Genomic DNA, 17006 nt, shown 5'->3' on the forward strand with positions numbered 1-17006 from the left:
AACCATGTTGGTGATACAGACTGGGATTGGCTGAGGATCAATCAACAAGCCCTCCAGAACCTCACTTGTCTAATTGGAGAAAGACCCCATCTAGAGACCCCAGCAGCCCTTCCAGTTGAGTCAGAAATTAATGTGCACCTCATCAAACTTCATTTGCTGCAATTGGTGATCCCAATGCAGCTTTCTTTACATCAGTGAAACCAAGCATAGGCTAGGCGCCCGTTTCACCCAATATTTGTGCCCTGTCCACCAAGGCCCGTCCCATTCCAATACCAGCCTTTATGCCCTTGACCTCCTCCATTGCCAGTGTGAGGCAACACAGAAACTGGAGGAACTGCACCCCAAATTCCACTTGGTTATCTTACAACTTGATGGCATAAACATTGAATTGTCCAATTTTTAATAATATCCACCTATCCTTTCTCTCTTCCCTGTGTCCACCTCCTCTGCCCCTTCTCCCAACCAAGATGCACAGCCAATTTTCCCACTATCTCCCACCCTCCCAGTCATCCTGTACCTTCATACACTCATCTCACCATCTCCGAGCCCTCATTTCCGTTTTATCCTCCCACTTTTCCCTCCTTCCTGTCCCTCCAATCTGCCACAGGCAATAATGGTCCAGTTTTATACGGCCATCATAGTCTGTCCTCACCTTCTCCATCATGGTCTGGTTTGGCTTAGCCACCAAGCACGACATCCAGAGGCTGCAGCGCATCGTTCGATCAGCTGAGAAGACTATTGGCGGCAGCCTTCCCCCCATTGACAAACTGTACACTGCAAGGGCCAGGAAGCGAGTGGGTAAATCATCTCTGACACCTCTCACCCTGGCCACAAACTCTTTGAAGCTTTTCCCTCTGGAAGGCGACTCCGGACTGTCAATGCCACCACAGCCAGACATAAAAACAGTTTTTTCCCACAAGCTATAACTCTACTCAATAACAAAAAGTCTGTAGCCTCTTCTTTGGTATTTTAATTCATTCACATTAAACAACTATATTGTATGTGTACATACTTGGCCAATAAACTTATTCATTCAATCATTCATTCATACATTCAATCATTCATTCATTCATTCATTCCATCTGTATCTCTCCCTCTGACTTTGCATTTCATTCCCCCTCTCTTCTTATCTGATACCATGTTGGTCCCCTCTAGCGTTTGTCACTTATTCTACCCATCTTCGAATCACCTTCCCCCTCATCAGTATCCACCTATCACTTGATTAGGAAGGAACTACAGATGCTGGTTTACACCGTAGATAGACACAAAATGCTGAAGTAACTCATCTCTGGAGAGAAGGAATGGGTGATGCTTAGGGTCGAGACCTGAAACGTCACCCATTCCTTCTCTCCAGAGATGCTGCTTGTCCCGCTGAGTTACTCCAGCATTTAGTGTCCACCTATCTCATGCCAGGTTTTGTCTTCCCCTCACCTCTTTCAACCAGCTTTCTCCCCCTGACAACAACCAGTCTGAAGAAAGGTCCTGACCCGGAACATCGTCTGTCCATTCCCACCGCAGATGTTGCCAGACCTGTTGAGTTCTTCCGGCAATTTGTGTTTTTCTGATTATTCATGATCTTGCTGAGTGGAACATTAGGGTGGCACATTAGCGTAGCAGTAGAGCACTGCCTCATAGCGCCAAGACCTGGGTTTGATCCTGACTACAGCCACTGTCAGTGTGGATTTTACACATTCTATCTGTGACCATGTGGGTTTTCTCTGGGTTCTCCAGTTTCCTCCTACATTCCAAAGGCGTTCAGGTTTGTAGGTCGACTGGTTTCTGTAGCTTGGTTCTAGTGTGCTGAACATAGAGCTAGTATGTGGCTGATCGATGGTCTGTGTGGACATGCGGGCCCAAATGGCCCGTTTCCACATTGTATCATTAAACTACAGTTAACATAACTAAACTGAACCAAACTAAAGTCTGACGAAGGGTATCCACCCGGAATGTCACCATTCCTACTATCCAGAGATGTTGCCTGTCCTACTGAGTTACTCCAGCATTTTGTGCCTATCTTTGGTGTAAGCCAGCATCTGCAGTTCCTTCCTACACATAACTAAACTCTTGTTTCTCTCTTTAGCAAGTTCCCAAACTATAACAGTATCTCACTCCCAGTTCCATGTGCTCTAACCTAGAAAGGGATCCACACTTCCATTGCTGAACATTTTTTCCTACTTATATACCCACCGAAGTTTCTGCAATCTATTTTCTATGTTTCTCATTATTTTACTCATATTCTTTCTCACTTTTATTTTTACCAATGTCTTGGCTCTCGTTTGCTGAGTTCTGAAATGCTTTTGACCCGTATGGACCTGCCCCACTTAGGCGAGTTATTAGGCAACTACAGGCGACTAGTTTGTCGTCACATGTTCGCCGGTGGTCGCCGGGAATAGTCTCCACAGTCGCACAAAAAGTCGCAGTGTCTTTCTGGTCGCCGCTAAATTTTCAACATGTTGTAAAAATTTTGGCGGCAGTGGGTTTGACGCTAATGAGCATAGCGTGACTTCTCCTGGCGTAGGTGCCGTCGTAGCTTGTCGCCGGTTTACCGGTGACCTGCTACGACTATGACAGTTGCCGGCAAAAATCCCCAAGTGGGACAGGCACAATAGGCTTTCAGCTATTTCTTGCAAAGTTACAGTGCCTTACATTGTAGCTGTAACACTCTGTTCTGCATGGTTTGGTTGTAGTTATGTATGAATGATCTACCTGGATAACATGCAAAACAAAGATTTTCACTATTAACTTGATATTTGTGACAGTAATAAACCACTAAAACCAATAAATCCCTATAAATATTATTGCTATCTTCAATTTTCCCCATCACAAATGCACAGATTACATCACTTTAAGTTTTCATGTTTTAAAAAACGTTTATTTTTGCAAATCATGTATTTTATCCTTAAATGCTAACCTGTTCACCATCTTTCATTTAGTACAGTTTCTCGGCAGCTGTAACACTATATTCTGCACTTTGTTCCTCTTTTAGCATTACCTGGTGTACATATCCATGGTTTGACTGTACCCATGTTTGATACGATCTGTCTGGATCACACCCAAAACAAAGTATTGCATCATGCCAATAATAAACTGATACCAAGAGCAATACCGATATTTCCCCAACTAACCACAGTTAATTAGTTCTTCATTTCTTCACAGATTCCTTTGTTTTGGTTTAAAACCCCGGTTTCCAATTTGGTTTAGTTTACTGTCACGTGTACCGAGGTACAGTGAAAAGCTTTAGTAGCATGCTAACCAGCCAGTGAAAAGACAATACATAATTACAATTGAGCAATTCATAGTATAATAAGGGATAAATGTTTAGTACAAAATAAAGTCAGTAAAGTCAGATCAAAGATAGTCTGAGGGTCATCAATGATGTAGATGGTAGTTCAGAACTGCTCTCTAGTTGCGGGAGGATGGTTCAGTTGCCTGATAACAGCTGGAAAGAAGCTATCCCTGAATCTGGAAGAGTGCGTTTTCACACTTCTGTACCTCATGCTTGATGGGGGAGGGGAGAAGAGGGAGTGGCCGGGGTGCGACTCGTCCTTGAAACACATTAATTGAAGTACATCAACTTCAGACATTAAGTAAAATGTTATCATATGTTGTCCCTTTGCAGCAAGATTATCAATTACTTCTCATTACACAATATAAGATTTTGTTTTGTTTTCCCCCCAGCTAGTTCCTCATTATATTTGTCCACTAACCACTTTGTATACATTCCATGAATAAATTGTTTATTTATTTACCACTAATACATTGGATTACGCATAGAACAGTACAACACATGAAAAGGCCCTTCAGCCCACAATGTCCATGCCAAACATTATGTTAAATTAAATTAATCTCTTCAGCCTCCAAGTGACCCACATCCCTCCATTATCTGCACATTCAGGTTCCTATCTAAAAGCCTCTTAAACATCACTATTGTAGCCAAACCACTCCTGACAGTGTGTTCCATGCACCCACTACCTCTATATGAACAAAAATCTGCCTCTCACATCTCCTTTAAACTTTGCCCTTTCATTTTAAAGTTATACCCTCTAGTCTAGAAACATTCCACACTCGGAAAAAGGTTCTAACTGTATAACTCATCTTTGCCTCTCATCATTTTATATACTTCTATCAGGTCTCCCCTCAACCTCCGATGTTCCAGAGAAATCAATCCAGTTTATCTAACCTCTCCTTATAGGTAATACCATCTATGCAGGCAGTATTCTGGTAAACCTCTTCTGCACCCTCTCCAAAGCCTCCAAATCCTTTGTCTAATGGAGCGACCAGGACTGCACACAAAATACCAAATGCTGCCTAACCAACAAAGTTACAAAATGACTTTCTGATTCTGATAATAATAATAATAACTTCATTTGCATAGCACTTTTTATACTCAATGCCCCAACCCATGAAAGCAAGGGTGCCATATACCGTCTTTACCACTCTATCTACTTGTGTTGCCACGTGCAGGGAGCTACGGTCTTGCACCCCAAGGTCCCTCTGTACTCACCTGTTGTACACACCTCAAATTTCCTGATTTACCCTAGCCCCGTATATTACAACTGCTATTTGGTGACCTATAACTGACTCCCACAATGTGCTTCACTGTTTATTCTTCATAGACCCACTTAAGTTGATTCTAATTCCACATCATGATCTGCTGACTTCATCTTGAACTCATCGCTCACTAATGATGCTAATCTCCTTCTCTATTTTTGAAACTTGGTGACACCCTGCGGATGTGTTTTTATAGAGACAATTAAGTAATTGAGACACTTGGACGGGCACATGGGTGGAAAACGTTTAGAGGTATATGGACCAAATGCATGCAGGTTTAAAAATGCATGTTTAATCGATTATTATCAATGTTTAATGTTTTCTGTGTCATTCCTAACTATCACTGTATGTCATATTGTCACTTGTGAGCGGAGCACCAAGGCAAATTCCTTGTATGTGAATACTTGGCCAATAAACTTATTAATTATTAATTTATTCATTCAAAACGGACCTTATATCAGCATGTTGGGCCAAAGCGTCTGTTTCCATGCTCTGTGACTCTATTTCCATCCATGCTATTAATTCATCTTCACTGATGCAAGTGTTGCATGTATTCTGATGCATTTCCTTTAATTTTTCCCTTTTAACATTTTCTTTCATATTTAGACCCCGTGTGCTCTTTGCCATTGTATCCCCTGTTTATTTCATACACTGCATTTCTAATTTCCACTTCCTGCTCTGTTTCTTTCTCTTTTCTGAATTTCTTCCAGGGTTTTCATGCAAAGGGTGGTGGGTGTATGGAACAAGCTGCCAGAGGAGGTAGTTGAGGCAGGGACTATCCCAACGTTTAGGAAACAGTTAGACAGGTGCATGGATTTGGAGGGATATGGACCAAGTGCAGGCAGGTGGGACTTGTGTAGCTGGGACATGTTGGCCGGTCTGGTCATGTTGGGTTGAGGGGCCTGTTTCCACTGTATTACTCTAAGACTCTATCACCCTGTCAAGATGGTCTAAATTCTCACCCAGCATACTACCCTGTAATGATATTAGACAAAGTTCTGCTGACTTGTAACCCATCTGACTGGTATGGGACCCACCTTCCCCAGAAATGGCCCTTCCAACCAGTCTCTCCAACCAGTCAGTCATTTTCTCTATCTCTTCTTTCTGTTCTTATATTACCATTACAGATTCAGATTCAGATTCAATTTTAATTGTCATTGTCAGTGTACAGTACAGAGACAACGAAATGCATTTAGCATCTCCCTGGAAGAGCGACATAGCAAACGATTTGAATAAATAATAATAAGTGTCCGGGGGGGGGGGGGGGGGTGGTGATTGGCAGTCACCGAGGTACGTTGTTGAGTAGAGTGACAGCCGCTGGAAAGAAGCTGTTCCTCGACCTGCTGGTTCGGCAACGGAGAGACCTGTAGCGCCTCCCGGATGGTAGGAGGGTAAACTGTCCATGGTTGGGGTGAGAGCAGTCCTTGGCGATGCTGAGCGCCCTCCGCAGACAGCGCTTGCTTTGGACAGACTCAATGGAGGGGAGCGAGGAACCGGTGATGCGTCGGGCAATTTTCACCACCCTCTGCAATGCCTTCCGGTCGGAGACAGAGCAGTTGCCATACTATACTGTGATGCAGTTGGTAAGGATGCTCTCGAAGGTGCAGCGGTAGAAGTTCACCAGGATCTGAGGAGACAGATGGATCTTCTTCAGTCTCCTCAGGAAGAAGAGACGCTGATGAGCCTTCTTGATCAGAGTAGAGGTATTGTGGGTCCTTGGTAATCTTGGTAATCCTGACATTGAGACACTTGAGATTCTTTTAAATCTCTTTCCTATCACCTAGGAGTTCCTTAGGCCCCCTTCGCTTATGGCTGACCATGGGTGTCTCCAGGATTGGAGGACGCCAGTGCGTGACTTTGTTTAACGTGGGGAGACGGGTCACCCTAGACAGATCTGGGTCAGGATCCAGTGGCATGGAGTCCAATTCGACCGGAGACCCTATTTTGCTGCAGCCTTCATCCGCCTGCCCAGCCGTTGTGACGTTCCACTAAGGTCAGCCATCGTCCTCCGCCTGTTCCACCATTGGGGTCTTGGTTGTGTGCTCGTGGGATATCATCCCTATTTCTATCTGTAGCATTGATATTGATGTGGACTAGAACTTCTAGTTTATCAACTCCCTCTTTGCGATGTTTTTCAATCATTCAGTGACATCCTTGATCCAGGCACATATGCCTACAGCTACAGAAATACCTTTCTGTCCCTCTACCCAATATCACCGTTGTTATGGGCTCAGGGCACTCCCGGACTGTCTGTCTGCTCCTCCGTATCTGCCTGGTGGTCACCCATTCCCTATCTGCCTGCTCAATCAAATTTGAGTTGACCTCCTCCCTAAAGGTAGACACAAAATGTTGGAGTAACTCAGTGGGACAGGCAGCATCTCTGGAGAGAAGGAATGGGTGGTGTTTCAGAAGGGTCTCGACCCGAAACATCACCCATTCCTTCTCTCCAGAGATGCTGCCTGTCCCGCTGAGTTACTCCAACATTTTGTGTCTATCCATGGTGTAAACCAGCATCTGCAGGTCCTTTGTACACTTCCCTAAACATACTATTCACAAAGTTCTCCTCCCCGTGGATCTGCCACAGCTACTATAGCTATGGTTCCATTAAAATAACTAAGAGGGTAAACAGCTATAAGTGGAGACACTTCCTCCATGCATGGCTATCTAGGCCACGAGAAGTGTTCATAACATACCATTTCCCATAGAGCTATGCTGGCTTGCCATTTCTTACCTTTGCGGTCTATAATTTATAAAGGAGAACTTAGGCAGCAGAAAATACACATCAGCTACTCACCAATCAGTTATTGTCTTTTGTTGACACCATGCTGAACTCCAACATCACACTCCAAAGGTGTCCAGGTCAGTAGGTAAATTGGCTTGGTAAATGTAAAAATAAATTGCCCCTAGTATGTGTAGGATAGTGTTAGTGTGCGGGGATCGCTGGTTGGTACTGACCCGATTGGGCCGAAGGGCCTGTTTCCGCGCTGTATCTCTAAACTAAACTAAACTAAACTTACATGCAGCTGCCATTCTTGAATTCCTGCTTACTGCTGTCAAGATCCACCACCTCTGTTCTCACCGATCTATTTCTCTGCTCGCTGGTCTCTTTGCCACCCAGTTGAACTGCCTCCATGCATATCTGCAACTCAAATGCCTCTTTGGCTTGACCTGCCATTTCTTCTTATGGCTGATATGGGCAAACAAAAAACTCTTCCGTCACCACAACCATCCATGAGGACTGTTTCACTGACAGTTACACCTGGGGACCCAACACCTTATGCACCCAGAAGCAAGGGCCCAGAATGTGCCCTGGATGGGGGACTTTGATGTTGATCAGCAAGAGTGGTTTGGTTGCACTATCATGAACCAGGTTGACAAAGTCCTAAAGGACATGGCTGCCAGACTGGGTCTGTCACAGGCAGTGAGTGAACCAACACAAGGTACAAAGCAGGTTGGTCTCAGCCTCAACAGTCTATCTGCAGTAGATGCATAGTGCATGGCAGAATTGATAGAAGTGAACACTGCTAATGGAGGCAGCACTCATCATAACACTTTGAATAGTGTCTATTGTGTTGTGCAGCTCTACAAGTGTACTCAATATGATAGAATTATGGGCCTTCACCATAGGCAATTTTTTGGGCAATTACTGGCGACTCCTGCAAATTTTTCAACATGTTGAAAATTTTCAGGCGACAGTGGCGACAATTTTTGCTGACATAGGTTGTCGTAGGTTGATGTGGGTTGTCGCCAGGTGTCGTAGGTGAATGCCATTAAAACTGGTCCCTGGCAGTCGTCTAAAGAGTCGCCTAAGTGAGACAGGCCCCTTAATAATAATAATACATTTTATTTATGGGCGCCTTTCAAGAGTCTCAAGGACAACTACAAAAATTTAGCAGGTAGAGGAAAAACATGCAAGGGGAATGAAATAAATAGTAGAGACATGACTAGTACACAAAGTAAAGACAGAATTCAATACAAAACACAATATGAGGCAATTAATGCACATATGAAAAGGGAGGGGGACGTGGGGCTAAGGATAGGCAGAGGTGAAGAGATGGGTCTTGAGGCGGGAGTGGAAGATGGTGAGGGACACGGAATTGCGGATCAGTTGGGGGAGGGAGTTCCAGAGCCTGGGAGCTGCCCTGGAGAAGGCTCTGTCCCCAAAACTGCGGAGGTTGGACTTGTGGATGGAGAGGAGACTGGCTGATGATGGGGATCTGAGGGACCATGAGGGTTGGTAGGGGGAGAGGAGGCCAGTGAGATATGGGGGGGCCAGATGGTGGAGGGCTTTGTAGGTGAGGATCAGGATTTTGTAGTTGATCCGGTGGGAAATGGGAAGCCAGTGAAGTTGTTTGAGGACTGGAGTGATGTGATGCCAGGATTTGGTGTGGGTGATGAGCCCTTAGAGCAGAGCTGGGGATCTGTGAGGCACAGAGGACCATGAGCAACAGCATAAATGTACTCCAGTTGAACTTATCTCTCACTTTGCCAATGCGATCAAGCCAGAGAATAGTGGAGGCCAATGCCGGAAGCAGCATCAGACAAACCTAGTTAATCTTCACAAAGGAATACGTGTGATAATCAGCACGAGCTGCATGCAATAGATGGGGCCACGTGATCTCACAACCACGTCATCAGATCAAAGTGCGAACACAACTTGTTGTGAATGATGGCAGACCAAATGTCACCACTATCTCCATCAGGCACTGAATGGACAGACTGGCCATGAGCATGGCCTTCCATTATAACCTGTCACAAAGAGCAGGCACTCAGGCATTGCACCAGATCACCAATGCCGCTCCCACTTGCATCCCACAAAGACTCGTTAACAGAAAGAAGTTCAGTTGTGGTGCTTCGTAGGACTTTTCTAAGGGACACACTGGAGATGAAGATCTTCTTCCCCTCTGTTATTATACATCCTTCCATAAGCTAGGGTATAGTTCTGATCTTCCAACCTGCCTCTTTGAAGACATGAGCTTTTTCTCTGGAGTTGTAACGTTATATCTAATACCATAAAGCTATATTCAGTACTCTGGTTATTTTTCTCTTTGCACTACCTGGTGTACTTGTGTATGTTTTAAGTGTATGTTAGGGTCTGATTTAATGGGATAGCACACAGACAGTAGCTTTTTACTGTATCTCAGTACATGTGAGAATAGTAAACCGATCCCAATACCAGAAAGATGCCATGCTCTTTGGTCTAGTCATCAGCTGCTGAGATGGATTAAGAAGCAGAAGAAACCGAAGGTAGACACAAAATGCTGGAGTAACTCAGCGGGACAGGCAGCATCTCTAGAGAGAAGGAATGGATGATGTTTCAGGTCTCGATCCTAAACGTCACCCATTCCTTCTCTTCAGAGATGTGGCCTGTCCCGCTAAGTTACTTCAGCATTTTGTGTCTACCTTTGGTGTAAACCTGCATCTGTAGTTCCTTCCTACACAAGTGATAGGTGCAGTTCCAGCTGCTATGGTCAGGCAAACGCCTCCGTTGCCATGCGGTGAGAATGGAGAGGTTGAGAAGGGGTTTCTTCCCAGAGGCAATTCGGACTGTAAATGCCTATCTCACCAGGGACTAACTCTACTGAACGTTTTTTCCTTCCATTATTTATTATGTAAAAGAATGTGTATGTGTGACTTACTTGATTGTGATACAGGATTATAATTTGATTTGGGGGCACAAGATACAAGATACAAGATAAATTTAATTGTTGTGCCAGATGGCACAGTGTTGTTTGTCAATAAAAATTTTGCACAAAAGTCCGCGAGCATTGCACCCACTTTCATTTCACTGCACATCTCGTATGTTCCAAAGTCCGCAGGCCGTGCCGGGTGGAGACTGCTGCTGTAGGCCCTCTGCAATGCGCCCAGGACTCCTCGTGTTGTTCAGCGCCGTATGTGCCGGGTGACAAATAAACTCCACGATGTGACTTGACGGTGACTTGATGTAGCAGCCCAGGATACAGGCCGGATACAGGCCGGATATCAGCGACTCGGAGAAATAGTCGCGTCCCCGCAGGAAGAGATCGGGTCACCCACATAGAAAAGTAAAAGGACTTTAGACTAAAAATAATAAAAAAGGAAATGAGACCAGAAGGTAGAGGCTGCTGCCACAGCGCCCCTAGTGGGACACAATTAGACAAGATTGTCAAAAGCAGGGTGACTCTCCGCTGAAGCGAGCACCTGACTGTGATTGTTTCATCCCGAAAGGCCCTCACACCCTTCCCCATCTTGTATACTGATTTCCAACTTCAACACAGTCATAGGGCAAATAAAGCCATGGCAACATCTTACCAAAGGTCTCCAGTCAGTGTGGTATCATCAATTACTGCCCCCTTGTACTCCCGTCACGCGGCAATTAATAAAGATCACAGGAAATTTGCTGGTTAAAATGGGCACAATCTTTATCTCCTATGTTTCTATGTTTCTATATTGAGTCGAGAGCATAATCAGTACCGTCATCCGCCTTGCTAAAGTATGGCTGCTTGACCTCACTGAACATACTGCCTTTGCTTTCTGAGCCTACACCTGCTGCATCATGAGATCAATGCAGAGGCTGAATACCTTCAACTCTTCCCCTTTACGAACCTTACAGGTGCTCACCAAACGTCTTGTTTAAGGGCAGAAACAAGGAACACTCTGCAGAGGCGGCAGAAAATCTGGGAATAGTCCGCAGGGGCAGCACGGTGTCACAGCTGCCTTACAAAGCCAGAGACCCAGGTTCGATCCTGACTTTGGGTGCTGTCTGTACTGTGTTTGTACCTACCCCCTGTGACGGCCTGTGTTCACTGCAGGTGCTCTAGTTTCCTCCCCCATTCCAAAGAAGTACAGGTACATTGATTTAGGTTAAAAAAAATTGTATATTGTCCCATGTGCAAAATAGTGCTGATGTACGGAGTGATCACTGGTTGGCATGGACTCTGTGGGCCGAAGGGCCCGTTTCTATGCTGCATTTCTAAAGTCTAAGGTCAAAAGATCAGGTAGGATGTGTGGAATGTGAAACATCATTAAAATTTCATATCAAAGACTCTTTGTCAGTTTCAGGTCAAATGCTCCAGTTCTGATGAAGAGCCTTCAACCTGTAATGAACACAGTTGTGCCTTATACAAGCTGAGCGTTTTTAGAATTGTGTTTTATTTGTTAGATTTACTGCAGTTTTGTTTGTAACTTTTCTCTAACATTGCATTCGGTCTGCGTGCCCCATCAATCTCTTCAATTACATCGCTCGATTGCTAGACTTGTGCTCCCACACGCCCATTCATTGAAAAATCGCCATTCTGTGAATCTTCAATGAACCATGACATTTCTATGACGGACGTCTCAACCGTTGGCATCTGTCAATATAATTGCAAATTTGGTGTCACCCTCACACTTCCAAAGGCATCTCGACTCACTGAGTGCTGCTTCTGCTGATGAGATCACATTTATCACCATATCACTCCCCTGGAAGTACTGCTTCTGCAGTCAGTCAGCATTTTAAGACTTTGAACCAAATGCATAACTTCAATATTATTACATTACTTGAATAAAAAAATGTTCAGGGACCTTGACAATGGTCGGCTGCTGCCAGTGGCATTGATCATTATCAAAAAAGCACAGTGTGCTGGAGTATCTCAGCGGGTCAGGGACCATCGCTGATCGACATGGATGGGCAACATTCCGGGTCGGGACCCTCCTTCTGACTGATTGTACTAGGGGCGAAAGCTGGAAAAGAGGTGCGGGAACATGAAAGGTAATCAGTGTCGGAACCATGAAAGACTTACTATGAGAAGATTTGAGGGATATTGGCTCAGCACGTTACCACAATGAGAATGAGTGGTCTGTCAAACCTGGAACCTCTTCAATGATAAGGTGCATGGAGGCTAAAGTAAGATCCAGAAAGCCAAGTAAAAAAAATTAGAAGTGAAATTAAAAGGTAAATTGGAAAAGCAAGGGAGAGTAAGAAAAAATACTGGAAAGTAAAACTTAAGTATCAATGATAGCTATCTATAACACAGTCTATGGGTAGCTATAGAAAGAGTAGGTTACATCAGGCACCAAAAATGTCACTTGTGGATGGAGGCAGAGAATGCGGAGAAGATTCTTAATGTACAGGAAGGAACTGCAGGTGCTGGCTTAAACCGAAGGTAGACCCGAAATACTGGAGTAACTCAGTGGGACAGGCCTGGTAAGAATTATTAAGGTGTTTAACATCTCGAAAATGGATTAGTTACCAAGTTCAAATTAAAGATATTCCAGGTTGTTAAAGAAAGCAATGAAGGATAATGTGAAGGCTCTGACTAAAATCTATCATTCGTCTCCAGTTACAGGATGGATGTTAGAGTACTGGAGGACTGCTGACATTTACAGTATTTGTAATAGGATGAAGGGATCAAGTATGTAATTAAAGACTACAGTTTAACTTCAGAGGGGGGCAAATTTGAAACAATTATACGGTACATTTGAAAGCACAGAATGTACGACAGACGGGCATGAATAATTTCATAAAATTCTTCGAAGACGTAAAAAATGTATTATTGAAGGCCATTCAATCCAAACTGCATGAATATTAACAAGGCTTTTGACAAGGTCAACATGATAAGCTGGTCAAAAGATAATAGGTGATGGAATCCAAGGGAGAATGATACATTGGATCCAAAGTTGGTTCAGTGGCAGGAAGGAAAGGATGGTGGTTTAAGACTAGATGTATAGGAAGGAACTGCAGATAATAGACAATAGTTGGAGGAGAAGGCCATTCGGCCATTCGGCCATTCGGCCCTTCAAGTCAGCACCGCCATTCAATGTGATCATGGCTGATCATCCACAATCAGTACCCGTTCCTGCCTTCTCCCCATATCCCCTGACTCTGCTATCTTCGAGAGCCCTATCTAGCTCTCTCTTGAAAGTATCCAGTGAACCGGCCTCCACTGCCCTCTGACGCAGAGAATTCCACAGACTCACAACACTCTGTGTGAAAAAGTGTTTACTCATCTCCGTTCTAAATGGCTTACCCCTTATTCTTAAACTGTGGCCCCTGATTCTGGACTCTCCCAACATCGGGAACATCGGGAAGATGCGGGGTTAAACTGAAGATGGACACAAAAAGCTGGAGTAACTCAGCGGGACAGGCAGCATCTCTGGAGAAAAGGAATAGGTGATGTTTTGGGTCGAGAAGGGTCTCAACTAAGATGGAGACTAAGACTTTGCCTCCATCACAGTGAGGATGTGCTTGGTGAACTCACTGTGGTGGATGTTTAATTTGTGTTTATTGTATGTTTTGTTTATTATTGGTTCTGTGTATGACTGCAGGCAACATAATTTTGTTCAGACCGAAAGGTCTGAATGACAATAAAGGAATCTAATTCTAATTCTAATTCAACCCAAAACTTCAGCTATTTATTTTCTGCAGAGATGTTGTGTCTATATTTGGTTTAAGACTAGATATCTGTTAACAATGGGGTTCTTCAGAACTCCCCCACTCTAAATGATGCGGACTTGTACAAATGATAAAGAAGTTTGCAAATGAGATACAAGTTGGCTGTGTGGTTAACAGATGAAAATCTTTAGACAGCAGGACTACGAATACTGATTTCTTCCACCAATTAACCCTTGGAGTCACTCTCTCTCCGTCCCTCCCCAACCCTTGTTACTCTACTTGTTTCACTGCCGTCCTGCTTAGTTTCACTGTTTGCATCTTTTCACATCTCCAGTTTCCCTCTCTCTGGACTTTCAGTCTGAAGCAGGTCTCGACCTGAAACATCACCCGTTCCTTCTCCCCAGAGAAGCTGCCTGTCCCACTGAGTTACTCCAGCATTTTGTGTCTATCTTCCGTGTTAAGCATGATCACCTTGGGTATGTGAAGAGTAGGCATGTGAAGATTAATGTTGACATAAGAGTATGGCACTGTCCCATGGAAATAGACAGTAGACAATAGGTGCTGGAGTAGGCCATTTGGCTCTTTGAGCCAGCACCGCCATTCACTGTGATCATGGTTGACCATCCAGAATCAGTTCCCCATTCCTGCCTTCCCCCCATATCCCTTGACTCCGCTATCTTTAAGAGCTCTATCTCTATTTAAGAGCTGCATTGTGACAGCTATATGGTTGTTAACACAATATCGCAGATGTCGGATGGTTAACTTAAGTGAGAGACAGGCTGATTAGGAAACTTTGGAATGGTAATGAAAAGGGAAATAAGTGGCAGAGAGAAAGACAAATGAACTGTAGGAAACATAGAAGGGAATCCAGAAATATTTCATCAGCACATGCATAGAGGCCATCCCCAGATCTTCTTCTTCTGTTCGTGTCCATCTTGTTATAAATATTTGCATCGTCCGTCCTGAAAAGGACGCAAGCTTCCGGCGACAATCAGTGGAATCTATCACTTGTCGGGATACTTCCAGTTTCCAGCCCTGCGACGTGGACACTTCTGCTATGGGGCCATCGCCAGATAACATGCCTGATTTACAGATATCCCTAAATACAAATGAGCTCCCGTAATATTGTTAACTTAAAAATTTCAACATACTTTCTGAACCTGAATTTTGTAGTCGGCAGGGCAGTACTCTGCATATCGTAAACTTGGACAATTTTACATTTTTATCAAGCCAATCAATCAAGCCAATTAACCTACAAACCTGTACGTCTTTGGAGTGTGGGAGGAAACTGAAGATCTCGGAGAAAACCCACGCAGATCACAGGGAGAACGTACAAACTCCAAACTGACAGCACCCGTAGTCGGGATCAAACCCGGGTCTCTGGCGCTGCATTTTGCAAGTAAGGCAGCAACTCTACCGCTGTGCCACCGTGACATAGGTTATCTCAGCACTGTAAATTTCTCCCAGTATGGAGGTGAGTGGTAGAATCTGAGGAGAGATTGTAGAGTATGGAGAAAATAACAAAAATTGAATTAATATAGGATTCATGTAATAGGTGGTTGATGGTTGATGAGGAGTCGGTGGGGTGAAGGGACAGTTTCTATTCTGTATCATTGTTATGACTCTTTATGTCAATGAGGGAAATGTGATTCAAATTAAATTCCAAAAGGTGCTTGACAAGGTGCCATATTTCCAATTTATTGTAGATGTTGAAGACAATGAAATCAAGAGAAAAATAGAAAATTGGCCCAGTAACAAGGCAGAGAGCTGTAGTGATATGTTGTTCTATGGCCTAGAGGGAGGTGTATGGTAGATTTCTTCAAGGGACTCTACTGCTTTCCTATAATAGTGACAATTTGGACATAGATGTCGAAGGAAATAAAATTAACAAAAGGTTGTTTTTTTAATTAGAGGGAGTAGTATCGTGGTTTCTTCCAAGGTCAGTAGTAGAACTATTGCTTTACTTAATATATAATGACGACTTGAGCTTGGGTGAACAAGACATATTGCTAACATTACAGATGGCACAAACCCTGGAAAATATTGAAAACACACAGTGGGTCAGGTGGCATTTTTGGAAGGAGGTAAAGTTAAGGGCCTGTCCCACAACGGTGACCTAATTTGCAAGTTTAGAAGAGTTTGCGCTCGACTCAAACTCGCAGCATGGTCGACACGTGGTCCTAGGATGTCCTAGGAGGTCACTGGAACTCTCCTTCATGCTCGAGGGAAGTTTTCGCATACTCGCGGCCTCAGTTTGGTTGAGGAAAAATTTCAGTGAGTAAAAATTGGTCGGCATGGTTCTTTTGAACTTGTAGTGCAGTGGAGTGGGGTCGCTATGTAGTTACAGGCAGTCGAGGGCAGCCGTAGGCAATCTCTTTCGCTGACCGGGCATTTTAATTGACGCTTTGGAGTTTTCAGAACCAAGGAAAACCGACCGATAATGTAAATACAAGCTAAACTTTATTAAAAGTTGTCTGGCTTCTTAAAAGTGTCTCCACTCCTTCTCCCCCTTCTCCCCTCTTCATTCACTGTCCCCCGCCAGTGTGTGTGTGTGTGTGTGTGTGTGTGTGTGTGTGTGTGTGTGTGTGTGTGTGTGTGTGTGTGTGTGTGTGTGTGTGTGTGTGTGTGTGTGTGTGTGTGTGCGTGCGCGCGCGTGTGCGTGCGTGTCTGCGTGTGTGTGTGTGTGTGTGTGTGTGTGTGTGTGTGTGTGTGTGTGTGCTGACGGTCGATCGCTGACGGTCGATCCAGCTCGAAGGTTTTCACCCGAGTGCCCTCGAGCTTGAAGGTCAAAGATAGTTGCTGAAAAGTCGCGTTAGTGGGACAGGCCCTTTAACATTTTGAGTCTGAGACACTTAGAACTGGGAAAGAGAGAAAAATAAATGAGTTTTCACCAAAGAGAGAATGTGGGGGTTAGCGATGTGTAGGCTGAAGGGAGTATTGCTGATAGGGTGAATCCAAATGGCTTAGTGGAGACAGTTGCAAGTGTACAAAACATCTTAGTTTGTGTAAGGTGTTGTAATTGGTGAGGCTGTGGGAGGTATTGTTCCCCAAGGATGTCTTGGGCCTTGTTATAAAAGTTCAGGAAACTACAGGCAAATTAAAT

The sequence above is a fragment of the Leucoraja erinacea genome, chromosome 7, assembly GCF_028641065.1.
Source record: "Leucoraja erinacea ecotype New England chromosome 7, Leri_hhj_1, whole genome shotgun sequence".
NCBI lineage: Eukaryota > Metazoa > Chordata > Chondrichthyes > Rajiformes > Rajidae > Leucoraja > Leucoraja erinaceus.